This window comes from Heterodontus francisci, chromosome 31 (genome assembly GCF_036365525.1).
Source record: "Heterodontus francisci isolate sHetFra1 chromosome 31, sHetFra1.hap1, whole genome shotgun sequence".
In the NCBI taxonomy this organism is placed as follows: Eukaryota; Metazoa; Chordata; class Chondrichthyes; order Heterodontiformes; family Heterodontidae; genus Heterodontus; species Heterodontus francisci.
Genome location: NC_090401.1, coordinates 43,991,639 through 44,005,826, shown reverse-complemented (window position 1 = coordinate 44,005,826; position 14,188 = coordinate 43,991,639). Strand labels below are relative to the sequence as shown.

Genomic DNA, 14,188 nt, shown 5'->3' with positions numbered 1-14,188 from the left:
AATGCAATGATCCTGCATCACCAGCAGGAAAACTGTGCTGGAAGGGAGCCGAGATCGGAGACAAGGACCTGGATTTTGCAGTTGGCAGCACATCTCGCTGTTGACATTGAATAGATCTCCACACGAACCTACTGCAATCCCAGTGGCAAGAATTTTGTCTGCTTTGAGGGAGGATTTCCTCCTGGCACAGGGTGCAGCGAGGCCTAGCAGTGCAAGCTAGTTCAGGCGAAAATGGAAGACAGTTGTAGGCGTGGCTTACTACACCACAAAAACTGAAAGGTTGCAGCAGTAAAGAAGCATTGAAAAAACAGTAGTAGATATAAAATATTACAAAATTTAAAATAAAAATGTTTACAAGTACAATAATTTTGATCAGAAATTTTTAAAAGATACATGCTAAAAGTCAGATTTAACTTTTTAAACCTTTATAAGTTTTTAAAAAAGCTTTCAGGTGAAGCAATATTTTTTTTTAAAATAGATTTTAAATGTTGTTGGCCTTCTCATTTGGTATTCATGAATTGAGAGACAGCCTCTTGCACCGGAAAATGCAGATGTAAAATTTAGAAGTGTAATTAGCCCAAATTCACGCTGGTTCCTGACTTGGCATTTGAAGTAGCAAACCCTCGGGAGTAGTGTTTGCCCACTGCAACTTGGAATAGGCACACTATAGCGCATGCTTAACACGCCACTGCAAAATCCAACCCAACATTGAGACTGTAGTAAAAAGAAGAAATGCTGGAAATACTCAGCAGCTCTGACAGCATCCGTGGAGAGAGAAGCAGAGTTAACATTTCAAGTCAGTGACCCTACTTCAGAGATTGTAGTGCTAATTTTCTAATCAGTGTTCTCTTCAGTCATGGCTCCCCATTGGGAAAGCTGGGTTGCTGAACTTATCTACTTTGTTGTTCATTTACAAAATATTCTTACTGCAAATGGAGTGGTTTACATGAACTTTAATTGTTTAAACAACTCACTCCACTTTAAGCACATGAACAGCAACGAAGCAACACTGATTTCTCTTCTAGGTTCCATATAAACATAGAAAATAGGAGTAGGCCATTCAGCCCTTCAAGCCTGCTCCGCCACTCATTATGATCATGACTGATCATCCAACTCAATAGCCTGTTCCCGCTTTCGTCCCATACCCTTTGATCCTTTAGACCCAAGAGCTATATCTAACTCCTTCTTGAAAACATACAATGTTTGGTCTCAACTGCTTTCTGTGGTAGTGAATTCCACAGGCTCACCACTCTCTGGGTGAAGAAATTTCTCCTCATCTCAGTCCTGAAAGGTTTACCCCGTATCCTTAGACTATGACCCCTGGTTCTGGACTCCCCCACCATCGGGAACATACTTCCTGCATCTACCCTGTCAAGTCCAGTTAGAATTTTATAGGTTTCTGGGAGATCCCCCCTCACTCTTCTGAACTCCAGCGGATTTAATCCCAACCGACTCAATCTCTCCTCATACATCAGTCCCACAATCCCAGGAGTCAGTCTGGTAACCCTTCGCTACATTCCCTCTATCGCAAGAACCCTATTCCTCAGATAAGGAGACCAAAACTGCACACAATATTCCAGGTGTGGTCTCACCAAGGCCCTGTATAATTGCAGCAAGACATCCCTGCTCCTGTACTTGAATCCTCTCGCTACGAAGGTCAACATATAGTTTGCCTTTTTTACCACCTGTTGCACCTGCATGCTTACCTTCAGCGACTGTGTACGAGAACACCCAGGTCTCACTGCATATTCTCCTCAGTTTATAGCCAGATAATAATCTGCCTTCCTGTTTTTGCTACCAAAGTGGATAACCTCACATTTATCCACATTATACTGCATCTGCCATGCATTAGCCCACTCACTCAACTTGCCCAAATCACCCTGAAGTCTCTCTGCATCCTCCGCACAACTCACCCTCCCCCCAGTTTTGTGTCATCTGCAAATTTGGAGATATTACTTTTAATTCCCTCATCTAAATCATTAATATATATTGTGAATAGCTAGGGTCCGAGCACCGATCCCTGCGGTACCCCACTAGTCACTGCCTGCCATTCGGAAAAAGACCCATTTATTCCTACCCTTTGTTTCCTGTCCGACAACCAATTTTCTATCCATCACAATACACTACCCCCAATCCCATGCGCTTTAAATTTTACATGTTAATCTCTTATGTGGGACTTTGTCGAAAGCCTTCTGAAAGTCCAAATAAACCACATCCACTGGCTCCCCATCAACTCTACTAGTTACATCCTCAAAGAATTCTAGTAGATTTGTCAAGCATGATTTCCCTTTCGTAAATCCATGCTGACTCTGCCCAATTCTACCACTGTTCTCCAAGTGCTCTGCTATAAAATCTTTGATAATGGACTGTAGAATTTTCCCCACTACTGACATCAGGCTGACTGGTCTATAATTCCCTGCTTTCTCTCTCTACCTCCCTTTTTAAATAGTGGGGTTACATTAGCTACCCTCCAATCTGTAGGAACTGTTCCAGACTCTATAGAATCTTGGAAGATGACCACCAATGCATCCACTACTTCTAGGGCCACTTCCTTAAGTACTCTGGGATGCATACCACCAGGCCCTGGGGATTTATCAGCCTTTAATCCCATCAATTTCCCCAACACCATTTCTCGACTAATACTGATTTCTTTCAGTTCTCACGCTCACTAAGCCCTGTGTTCCCCAACATTTCTGGTATGATATTTGTGTTCCAAGCTTCCCCAGAGGGAATGTCTTATCCCACAAAATTCTGTGCCATCTCAATACAATTCCTAATTAACACAGACCAATAGCACCAGTTGTCACCTAAAAAAATGATAGCTACTGTGTAAATTTCCATTCTACTGGGCCACAAATCCACACACAGGGCAATGAGATAGCCTACAAGACAATCCTCCAGCACAAATAGGATCCAATAAATTTCACATTAGTTGAACTCCAGGTACACCTAACCCACATCCCCAAAGTGCGTGGTTCCCAGTGTGAACTTAACTGACAGATTTCACTATTACAAATTTTTCACTCTCAAGCTACACAATTGCAGTGACTTCACAAAATGTATGTCAGTATTTTTAGATTTGTCACTGTGGTACACTGGAGAACACTGCAGTCCACCAAGTTTAATACAAGAGGTCCACATCCAGAGTGGAGGGATTAGAGAGTGACTTTTGCAAACTCTTTGTCCACAGTTACTCGAGCTTCAAATTCAGCAAACTTCATGATGAAAGGACACAGACCTGAAACATTTACTCTGCTTCTCTCTCCAAAGATGCTGTCAGACCTGAGTATTTCCAGCACTTTGTTTTTATTTCAAACTTCCTTGACTAGTCTGCAGAAACATGGGGCCTACTATGCTGACATTATTGTTCATAGTTTTGTTTAGAGAATTTGCAGTCTAGATCAGCAGCAACTATTAAATTCCTGAAATTTCCATTTACCAAACCAGGCTAAAATTAATCAAAATATTATGCAGCAGGAAAAAGTCACTAATATTTTCCCCACTACTATAACCAGCATCCTCTAGTGGACCATGGAGTAAATGCAACACATGGTGCGATACCAGAAAGGTTCCTGGTTTAGTGCATATGCTAAGTTAGCTGATTTTGGTAGGGCAACACTTGTTGGGTAAGAATGAACAAATTTTAAAAAAATTGCCCTTGGTATCAGAATTTCAACTTCTAATCTCTATCCAATGATGTCTGCTGCACATCATGTATGCTTTGATGGATGGCAGGCAAGGAAAGGATCAGGTTCTACAGCTAACCTGCCAACATTCACTAATCAAGGTCCCACATGACGGAACGTCACCTTATGCAGCTCTGCCTTCCAGGGAGGAGAAAGGTATGTGGGTGGGGAGCACAGAACACATCCCACAACAATATAACCTTTAATTGGGCTAACTTATTGTTAAATACAGAAGTTCCATCAATAAACAGTACTATTCAAATGAAATATGAGCGAAAACTTCGGCAATTCACATCTATCTCATGCTAGTCACAGCATCTTTCACAGAGATCTCATTCATTCAGCTCCATATTGTACTGGAGTGTGAAACCAGGCAAGCAATTCAAAGTTAACCCCTTAAAAAGCAAGTTGAAGATTTACTTTTATTAAGTTAGCTTCTGTAATAACTGGAAAGAACAGATTTACAACTTTTACGTTATTGTACAATACTGCTCCGAACTTATTCTATGTTAATCATTTGGTGGAGTATTTCAGCTAACAGGTTGTGGCTTATGGCACTGCTCCTATGGCTCTATCCACTCAGGACAAAGATGCAGTTACTCTCAGAATACAACACAATTCCCTCACCCAAGCAAAAACATTCAAATTTCTCTCTCCATTTTAAATTTTAAAACACTGTTCAGGATTAAAATTTATTTGAACAGGTGGAGTTTCATTTATTTCAAATACAATCTTTTGACATTAGGAGCATAGATTGTGTAGTACTGGGACAAACCAGTGGTGTCTTGTTGACCTGGTCACACAGAGCCTGCTATAAGTAATATCTGTAAGCACAACATGTGAAGATAGGTACCTGCTAGCCTAGGGCACTAAACACACAATCACCCAACTTAAAGCATTTTTCACAACTAACCATGTTCTTCCTTCATTCTGTGCATATTCCCTTACAACAGGTGCTGGTATCCCACACCAAAATACCATGACACATGGCATGCTGTTACAACTGCATGCACTCATTCGTAAGCCGCTACACAGCAACAGACATGGTTAAACAGACATGTAACCATGAATGGCATAGCAGTAACACTATGTGAATTGAATATCTATCATTCTTGGGGATCAAATTTTTCTGTCCTGCTTTTAAGCTATGTTAAGCAAAGATCTACAGCTTTAGATATATAAAATGAAATTCTGCAAAAAACAGGTTCTCCTTTCCCAACCTTTTCCTGAAGATCCTAAGTTTCATTGAGGTTTGTTTGCAAAGATATCAGCTTCCAGTGCCAGCTCAGGTGGGCAGTCTCTCAGTGTGAGCCTTAAGAGCATGTTGACAGGACATTCAAAAATGGAGGGGATTACAGCAATGTGATTCACCTTTCACCTGATGTCCAGACACTTTGCAGGAGGGTTGCAGGATTAGAAATGTTAATAAGACAGATTTGCATTTTCATAGGACCTTTCAAGACCTCAGATAGTCCCAAAGTGTTTACAGCCAATGAAGTATTTTATGAAGTACTGTTGTAATGTTGGAAATACATTAGCCAATTTGCAACAGCAAGGTCTCAAAACATGTGATAATGGCCAGATAATTTATGTCAGCTGAGGATAAATATGGGCCAAAACACCAAGGAGAACCTCTGCTCCTCTTCAAACTAGTGCCATGAGATCTTTTCCATCCATCTGAGAGGGTAGACGAGGCCTCGGTTTAGCTTCTCGTCCAAAAGACAGCAGTTCTGACGTGCAGCGGTATTGCATCTGGATTGTCACTCTAGGTTTTGTGCTAAAGTCTCTGAAGGGGGAGTATAATCCATTACTTTCTGACTAAGAGGCAGGAGAGCTCCCACACAGCCAGTGCTGGACCTGGTTGACTGTTTCCTCCCTGAATCAAAAAGCACCACAGCCAACTTGAGCATTCCGATTATCAGGAGTCAGCAACATGTCTGCACAGTGTCCATGAATAGTAATTTCAGGAATGAGAAATTTCCCTTTGGCTTCTTCTACCAGACCAGTCCGACTTTAAAACAAACTCTCAGCCGTCAGTTTCAGAACTGACGGGACTTTCTGAACTCAAGCCAAGATCGGGGTTTTCCGGTGGATTTTTTTTTTTTAAAATGCTGGCTGGAAAACCCCAAACTAGTCCCAAGTTCAGAAGTCGCTGTTCCCGCTCCCAGCGCCCATCAGCTGTGAATTTGTTTTTAAAAAACTGATCAATCACAGCAGCTCCTGCAGGGGGCGGGGGCGAGCGAGGTAAAGAGGAAATGGACACAGAGGGGATAGGGAGTGAGGGGGAGGGCGAGGGCGAGCAGATGGGGAGAAAGAGATGATCACTCGACAGATGGACATCTATCTGGATTCTGCGCATCATTACATCAAGTGTGCAGGCAGACATGGACCACTTGTGCAAGCAAAAACAATGCCAAGTACTCACTGAATAAGAGAAATGAGTTTTAAATTAGATTGTGTTTTGATGGCACTTAGGTTGGCTATACACTTTATATAAAGATTAGTTGCCCCAAAGTCCGTGGCGGAGTCAATATTTTTATCAAACGTCCGTGGTGCAACATGTTGGTGCCTATCCTGTCTAATTATGCTGCCCTGATTAAGACAAACTACTTCTGAAAAGACCAGATATCAGACTTGGGACCTTTGCGAGCTACATGATTCATATTATATCCCTCCCTCCCCCTCAGTTTCCAGTTTCAAAGACTTGGGATGAAATTGCAGATTGTCTCCACTGAGCAGTCTGACCAGAAATGTGTCTAAATAAAATCAGCAAAACAAATGACACTAAACTACTGAAGAGATGTTCTGGTTCCCAAGAATATATTCTACCACTGGCAAACAGAGGATTTCATCTCCTTGTAAAGGCATATGGGCCTAGGACCAGTACAGCCAAAAAACTGCTGCTGTTCTTAGTGCTTATTTTCTGCTTGATAGCTGCCTGATACACCATAGTGAGGGCTTGTACTAGTCAGAAATGCAGTAATTGGCCCAGAGATGAGCTTCTGGCTACATATCCACTATCTCCAAGATCATCTTCTGCAACCTCGAATAATGCCCAACTCAATATATTATGCTGTAATATATCCATATTTGCTGACGATACAAAAATAGGTGGGAGGGCATGTTGTGATGAGGACATAAGGAATCTGTAAGGGGATATAGACAGGTTGAGTGAGTGGGCAAAAACCTGGCAGATGGAGTTTAATGTAGGAAAATGTGAGATCATGCAATTTGGTAGGAATAATCAAAATGTAGATTATTCAAATGGAGAGAGACTCCAAAAAAGTGCAGCACAGAGGGATTTGAGTGCTCTTGTTTATGAAACACAAAGTTAGCATGCACATGCAGCAAGTAATTAAGGCAGCAAATGGAACGCTGGTCTTTACTGCTAGGGGGTTGGACTTTTAAAAATAGCCTAGTCTTGTTACAACTGTACATGGTGTTGGTGAGACCGCACCTGGAGTACTGTGTACAGTTTTGGTCCCTGTATTTAACAAAGGATATACTGGCAATGGAGGCAGTTCCAGTGATTCACTAGGCTGATTCCTGGGATGAAGGGGTTGACTTATCAAGAACAGCTAAACAGGTTAGGCCTTCATTCATTAGAGTTTAGAAGAATGAGGGGTGATCTTATTGAAACGTACAAGATTCTGAGGGGGTTTGACAGGGTAGATGTTGAGATGTTTCCACTAGTAGGGGAATCTCGAACTAGGGGACATAGTTACAGAATAAGGGGACACTCATTTAAAACGGAGATGCAAAGGAATTTCTTCTGAGGGCAGTGAATGTCTGGAATTCTTTACCCCAGAGAGATGTGGAGGCTAGATCACTAAGTATTTAAAGAGGAGGTAGATAGATTTTTGAAATATCAGGGAGTTGAGGGCTAGGAGGAGCTGGCACAAAACAGTTGAGGTCTGGGGCAGATCAGCCATGATCTTATTGAATGGCGGGGCAGGCTTGAGGGGTCGAATGCTGCTCCTATTTATGTTCTTATGTTCCATCCCTACCTTGATTAACCAGCTGCTGAAACCCTTATCCATACCTTTACTTCCTCTACATTTGACTATTTCTACTTCATGGCCAACCTCCCATCATCCGACCTCTATAAACTTGTACTCATTCAAAACTCTGCTGCCTATATCCTAACTCACATCAAGTCCCATTCACCCATTACCCATGCTCACCTGGATTCCCAGTTCAGCAATGCCTCAATCTTAAAATTCCTATCCTTGTTTTCAAATCCCTCCACAGCCTTACCCCCATCCATCTCTTACCTCCTCCAGCCTTCTTGTGGTCTCTGCACTTGCCTAAATTTAATCAAGCAGTATTGTAGGCTGTGCCTTCAGCCGCCTAGGCCCCAAGCTCTGGAATTTCCTCTTTAAAACCTCTCTTCCTTTAAAACACTCCATAAATCTTACATCTTCTATCCCAAAATCTCCTTTTGTCTAGTGCTTTTTAAAATTCATGGTCAAATTTTAAAGATTTCACAGTCACAGCAGTTAAGAATCGTGAATTTCACCATTTCACATATTTAAATTGCAAATTTCAGTAAGACGACAAACCAAAGAGAAACTTTTAATGCTATCCACACTCACATCAGATTTCCTTTTACACACTATAAGCTGTTGCACACTTAAATCTGCAAAAGAACTTTCAAATTAATTTGCACACCCACACAATCCTCAAAACGCTAACACGCAGCAACAGAGGCTTTCCCCTTTCTGTACTCCCACTCCTGCAGCGCCACCTCTTCAACACTAGTTGATGCTGCTAGCCATAGTAAAGCCACAAACAGAAGGGAGATTGCAGAAAAGAAGAAAGTAAAGGAAATGAGAGTGCTTTGCAACTGCGGTAAGGGGAGAAGGCAAATAAAGAACAATGGATTTGTTTGCTATCAAATCATTCCGGTTTTATTTTTAAAGCAAAAATCAAAACATAATTCATGAATTAAGAATTTACAAAGAAAACGAGCAAACCAATTTTTCATTGGTCCAGCATAATAAATGGCCGATTTCATGGAGGACCCGAGATTTCACAGCCCATGATGCATTTTTAAACAGCCGTGAATTTGGTAGAGCCCTACTTATGTGGCACAGAGTCAAACTTTGTTTTATAATGTTCCTGTGATGAACCTTGGGACATTTTATTATATTAAAAGGAGTTATATAAATGCAAGTTGTTGTTGTTGGAGTCAAGACTCAAAAGCCTCCTTCCACACTTCGAGAGAGACTTTTTCACTTCTTCAGATGAAAAAGCAAGTGTCAGGCTCTGCAATATTTTTTGGTCAGTGATTTAGGCCCATAGTTATAAACAATTTCAACAGTCACTTTGGCTATAGAAAGAAAAAATAAAATCAGCCAGAGCAAAATTTTTAATTTGCTACAAGAGGAGTTCATTTCAAAGAGGGAACAAAGTATAATGGGGTCTCAATGATCTATATTAATGACTTGGATGAAGGGATTAAGTGTACTGTAGCCAAATTTTCCAACGGTAAAGCAAGTTGTGAGTACACAGTGCCTGCAGAGATATAGATACGTTAAGCGAGAAGGCAAAAATTTGGCAGATGGAGTACGATGTGGGAACAGAAAAGTAGATTTTTTTTTAAATGGCGAGAGACTGCAGAATGCTGTGGTAGAGGGATCTGGGTGTCTTCATATATGAGCCACAAAAAGTTAGCATGCAGGTACAGCAAGCAATTAGACAAATGGAATGTTGACATTTATTGCAAAGGGGATGGAGAATAAAAATGTAGGGAAGTCTTGCTACAACTGCACAGGGCATTGGTGAGACTACACAGTGAATACTAAATATAGTTTTGGTCTCCTTAAAAGGAGGGATATACTTATATTGGAGGCAGTTCAGAGAAGGTTCACTAGGCTAATTCTTGTGATGAAGGGGTTGTCTTATGAGAATAGGTTGATCCAGTACTTATTGGAGTTTAGAAGAATGAACTGATCTTATTGAAACACAAGATTGAGGGGGTTTGACAGGGTCGATACAGAGAGGACATACCCCCTCATGGGGAAAATCTAGAACTAGGGGGCGCAGTTTCAAAATAAAGGGTCTGCCATTTAAGATGGAGATGAGGAGGAATTTCTTCTGAGGGTCATTAAGCTTCAGAATTCACTTCCCCATAGAGCAGTGAAGGCTGGGCCACTGAATATATTCAAGGCTGAGTTATACAGATACTTGATCTACAAGGGACTCAATGGTTATTGATGTTTGGGGGGGGGGGGGGGGGTGGAAAAGAGAGGAGAAAAGAGCGGAGAGAGTGCACAAGAATGTGGAGTTAAGGTCACAATCAGATCAGCCATGATCTTATTGAATGGTGGGGCAGGCACGAAGGGCCTACTCCGCCACCTATTTATGTTCTGATGATAGTTATACCCAATGTGTACTTTTTAAAAAACATTAAACTAGTCAACAGAGTTGATACGTGAAAAGAACAAACAGGAACAGCGAGACAGTCTAATCAGTTTTGACAAAATGCTGACATGCAATGAGAGATGCCTGGACCTCTGAATATATAGATATCTGTATACAATGAATGAAGAAAATGCAGAGACAAACCGGAGCAAGAAAAGCAACCAACAACCTAACCTGGCATTGAAGCAGATCCATTAAGATATGCTGAGCAGTCAAATTCAAGAATTCAAATTTCCACTTTGGTGAACTGATCGATCTCAAATTCAAAGTCTGGTTCATCAAAAACTAAAACAAATTTAACTTCATCCATCTGAAACTGCAGTCAAGTGGCCCAATTAGCGCCAATCATTAAAACTTGCACAAGTTCAAAAACAAATTACACCACAGCTAGTCTTGGACAAGCAGATCTCTGACAACCTTCCTAGAGTTTCTTCTATATTCAAAAGTAGCTGCAGATTATTAAACAAATACTCATTAGGGTTCTGCTGAATGGTCATACCACAAGACCAATTATCTACATTGTGCTGAAGGGCCCAAGAGCAGCAAGAGTTAGAATACAGATAAGATCAGACCTTGAATTACACTACTGCACCTCACTCATGACATTATTTCTCCCAGCAAAGAAAAAAAATTATAAGTACAGGCCGGCACAAGATGTCTACAACCTGACAAGTACTCTTTACACTGCCTCAAATGTGCAACACTACATCTCGGCTCCCCTAACCCCCTCTGCAGGCTGATTCAGGGGGCAGACTTTTTTGCTTACTTACCAGTGCTTGGATTCATACTGATGCTGTATCTATATTAGCTGTTATCTGCAATCATCAGTTCAAGTATACCTATATGAAATAAGACAGATGGCCTCTGGTCATGAGTGCACTCTGTATTAATTTCTTCAAATGATGGACGATTCACAGTTTACAACAAGACAGCATACATAGCTGCATTTATAGCTCTTTTTCCCCTTCCCAATATTCTGAAAAATAAGGAAATAGCAGAGGAATGGAACAGATTTTTTGCATCTGTCTTCACTGTAGAGGATACAAATAACATCCCAGAAATAATTGTGAATCAAGAGTTGAAAGGGAGTAAGGAATTTAAAACTACTACCAGGGAAAGGTTACTGAGAAAATTATGAGAAACTTATTAGCCCTGATGGACTTGATCCTAGGGTCTTAAAAGAAGTGGCTGCTGAGATAGTGGATGCATTGATTTAAAATTTTCCAAAATTCCTAGATTCTGGAAAGGTCCCATCAGATTGGAAAATAGTGAATGTAACTCCGCTACTCAAGAAAGGAGGGAGACAGGAAAAGTGGAGTTGAGTCCACAAATAGATCAGCCATGAACTTATAAATGGCACAGCTGGCTCAAGGGACCAAATGGCCTACTCCAGCTCCCAGTTTGTATGTAAAGAGGATTACAGCTCTGATCTCTTTTAACCACATAGTCTTCTCACCTTAATTTAAAAAAGTTTACAAGCAACTCTAGAATAGGATAAATCTTTAATATTTCACTAATGAATGCTTGGACAGAGAATTTTGTTTTAGGTACTGATAGAAAGTTAGGAAAATATACTTTATAATTCCTGCAAGATAAGATTCAGGGGTTTTTATACAATCTAGAGATCTTGCAATCAATGCATCGGATTTTAATGCACTTTGAGTACTCTCCCATTTCACTTACAACGTCCATTTTTGGGGGATTTCTCCATCAGTCTTAATATTTGAATTTTATCTTATTCTGCTTTGCTCCAAATAGTTAAGTCGAGTTCGTTTCTTACATTTGGTCTTCATTTATAAATTATACACAGAGATAGTGAAGGCAATGAATTGCCCAGTTAACATGAACCAGGTGCAGGCTTCTACCTGAAGCCTGCTTGCCAGGTTTGTCTGTATCTCATCAAGCTGCTTTTTTTTTGTTATTTGTTTGCAGATGTGGGCCTCGCTAGCTAGGCCAGTATTTATCGCCCATCCCTAACTGCCCTCGAGGTGGTGGTGAGCTGCCTTCTTGAACGTGAGAAGTTCAACGTGAGATGTAGGTACATCCACAGTGCTGTTAGGGAGGGAATTCCAGGATTTTGATCCAGCACTAGTGAAGTAACAGCTATAAAGTTCCAAGTCAGGATGTTGCATGGCTTAGAGGGGAAATTGCAGGTGGTTGTGTTCCCATGCGTCTGATGCCCTTGCCCTAGGTGGTAGAGGTTGCAGGTTTGGAAGGTGCTATCAGGAAGCCTTGGTGAGTTGCTGCAGTTCATCTTGTAGATGATGCACAATGGCAGCAGTGTGTATCAGTGGCGAAGGGAACAAATGTTGAAGGTAGTGGATGGGGTGCCAGTCAAGTGAGCTGCTTTGTCCTGGATGGTGTCGATCTTCTTGAGTGTCGTTGGAGCTGGACCCATCCAGACAAGTGGAAAGTATTCCATCACACTCCTGACTTATGCCTTGCAGATGGAGGCATTGGGGAGACAGCAGGCAAGCTACTTGCTGCAGAATTCCTAGCCTCTGATCTACGCTTGTAGCCACAGCTTGTGTGTGGCTGGTCCAGTTCAGTTTCTGGACAATGGTAACCCCCAGGATGTTGATAATTGCTGACAAGGTTTACAAATGGGTCAAGCATAGACTTTAAATGCACGTTGTGATTTTTTTTTTTTTAAAAACACAAGTTCAGAGATCCTGGATATTGAGTAGAAGCTTCTCCTTACACACAAGAACCCAAAGTGCGCATGTGCACAAAAACTAACTACTTCCAGGTTACTCTAAAGAGTAAGAAAATCACAAACATTAAGAAATTGTTAAAAATATTTTTCTCCTTCATTATCAATGTTCTTTAACTGTCATTGGGGTTGCAAGACATCACTGAGCAAGAAGGTGGACCAGGAAGCATCAATTCCCAGCCAGCTTCCATTCCTGGTGGTATTCTGCAGCACGCGTACTACGTCTATCTTCATATTTCCATTCAAAGAAATAAAGACTTTTTTATTCATTCATGGGGCGTGAGCGTCGCTGGCCAGGCCAGCATTTATTGCCCATCCTTAATTGCCCTCGAGAAGGTGGTGGTGAGCTGCCTTCTTGAACCGCTGCAGTCCATGTGGGGTAGGTACACCCAGTGCTGTTAGGGAGTTCCACAATTTTGATCCAGCGACAGCGGAGGAACGGCGATATACTTTCAGGTCAGGATGGTGTGTGACTTGGAGGGGAATTTGCAGGTGGTGGCGTTCCTATGCATTTGCTGCCCTTGTCCTTCTAGTTGGTAGAGGTCATGGGTTTGGAAGGTGCTGTCTAAGGAGCCTTGGTGTATTGCTGCAGTGCATCTTGTAGATGGTACACATTGCTGCCACTGTGCGTCAGTGGAGGGAGTGAATGTTTGTAGATGGGGTGCCAATCAAGTGGGCTGCTTTGTCCTGGATGGTGTCGAGCTTGAGTGCTGTTGGAACTGCACGCATCCAGGCAAGTGGAGAGTATTCCATCACACTCCTGACTTGAGCCTTGTAGATGGTGGACAGGCTTTGGGGAGTCAGGTGGTGAGTTAATCGCCACAGGATTCCTAGCCTCTGACCTGCTCTTGTAGCCATGGTATTTATATGGTTACTCCAGTTCAGTTTCTGGTCAATGGTAGCCCCTAGGATGTTGATAATGGGAGATTCAGTGATGGTAATCCTGTTGAATATCAAGGGGAGATGGTTAGATTCTCTCTTGTTGGTGATTGTCATTGCCTGGCACTTGTGTGGCAAGTAACATTCGTGCCACACATCAGCCCAAGCCTGGATATTGTCCAGGTCTTGCTGCATTTCGGCACAGACTGCTTCAGTATCTGAGGAGTCATGAATGGTGAACATTGTGCAATCATCAGCGAACATCCCCACTTCTGTCCTTATGATTGAAGGAAGGTCATTGATGAAGCAGCTGAAGATGGTTGGGCCTAGGACACTACCCTGAGGAACTCCTGCAGTGATGTCCTGGAGCTCAGATGATTGACCTCCAACAACCACAACCATCTTCCTTTGTGCTAGGTATGACTCCAGCCAGCAGAGGGCTTTCACCCACCCCCCCCCCCCCACCCCCCCTCCTCCCCTCCCC

The 14,188-nt window shown here is 42.0% G+C and overlaps 1 protein-coding gene across 1 annotated transcript in view; it reads right to left on the bottom strand.

Annotated features, from left to right (window-relative positions):
- Nucleotides 1–14,188, bottom strand: part of cep85 (centrosomal protein 85) — an 84,974-nt gene that overhangs the window by 39,010 nt on the left and 31,776 nt on the right. The window lies entirely within an intron of this gene.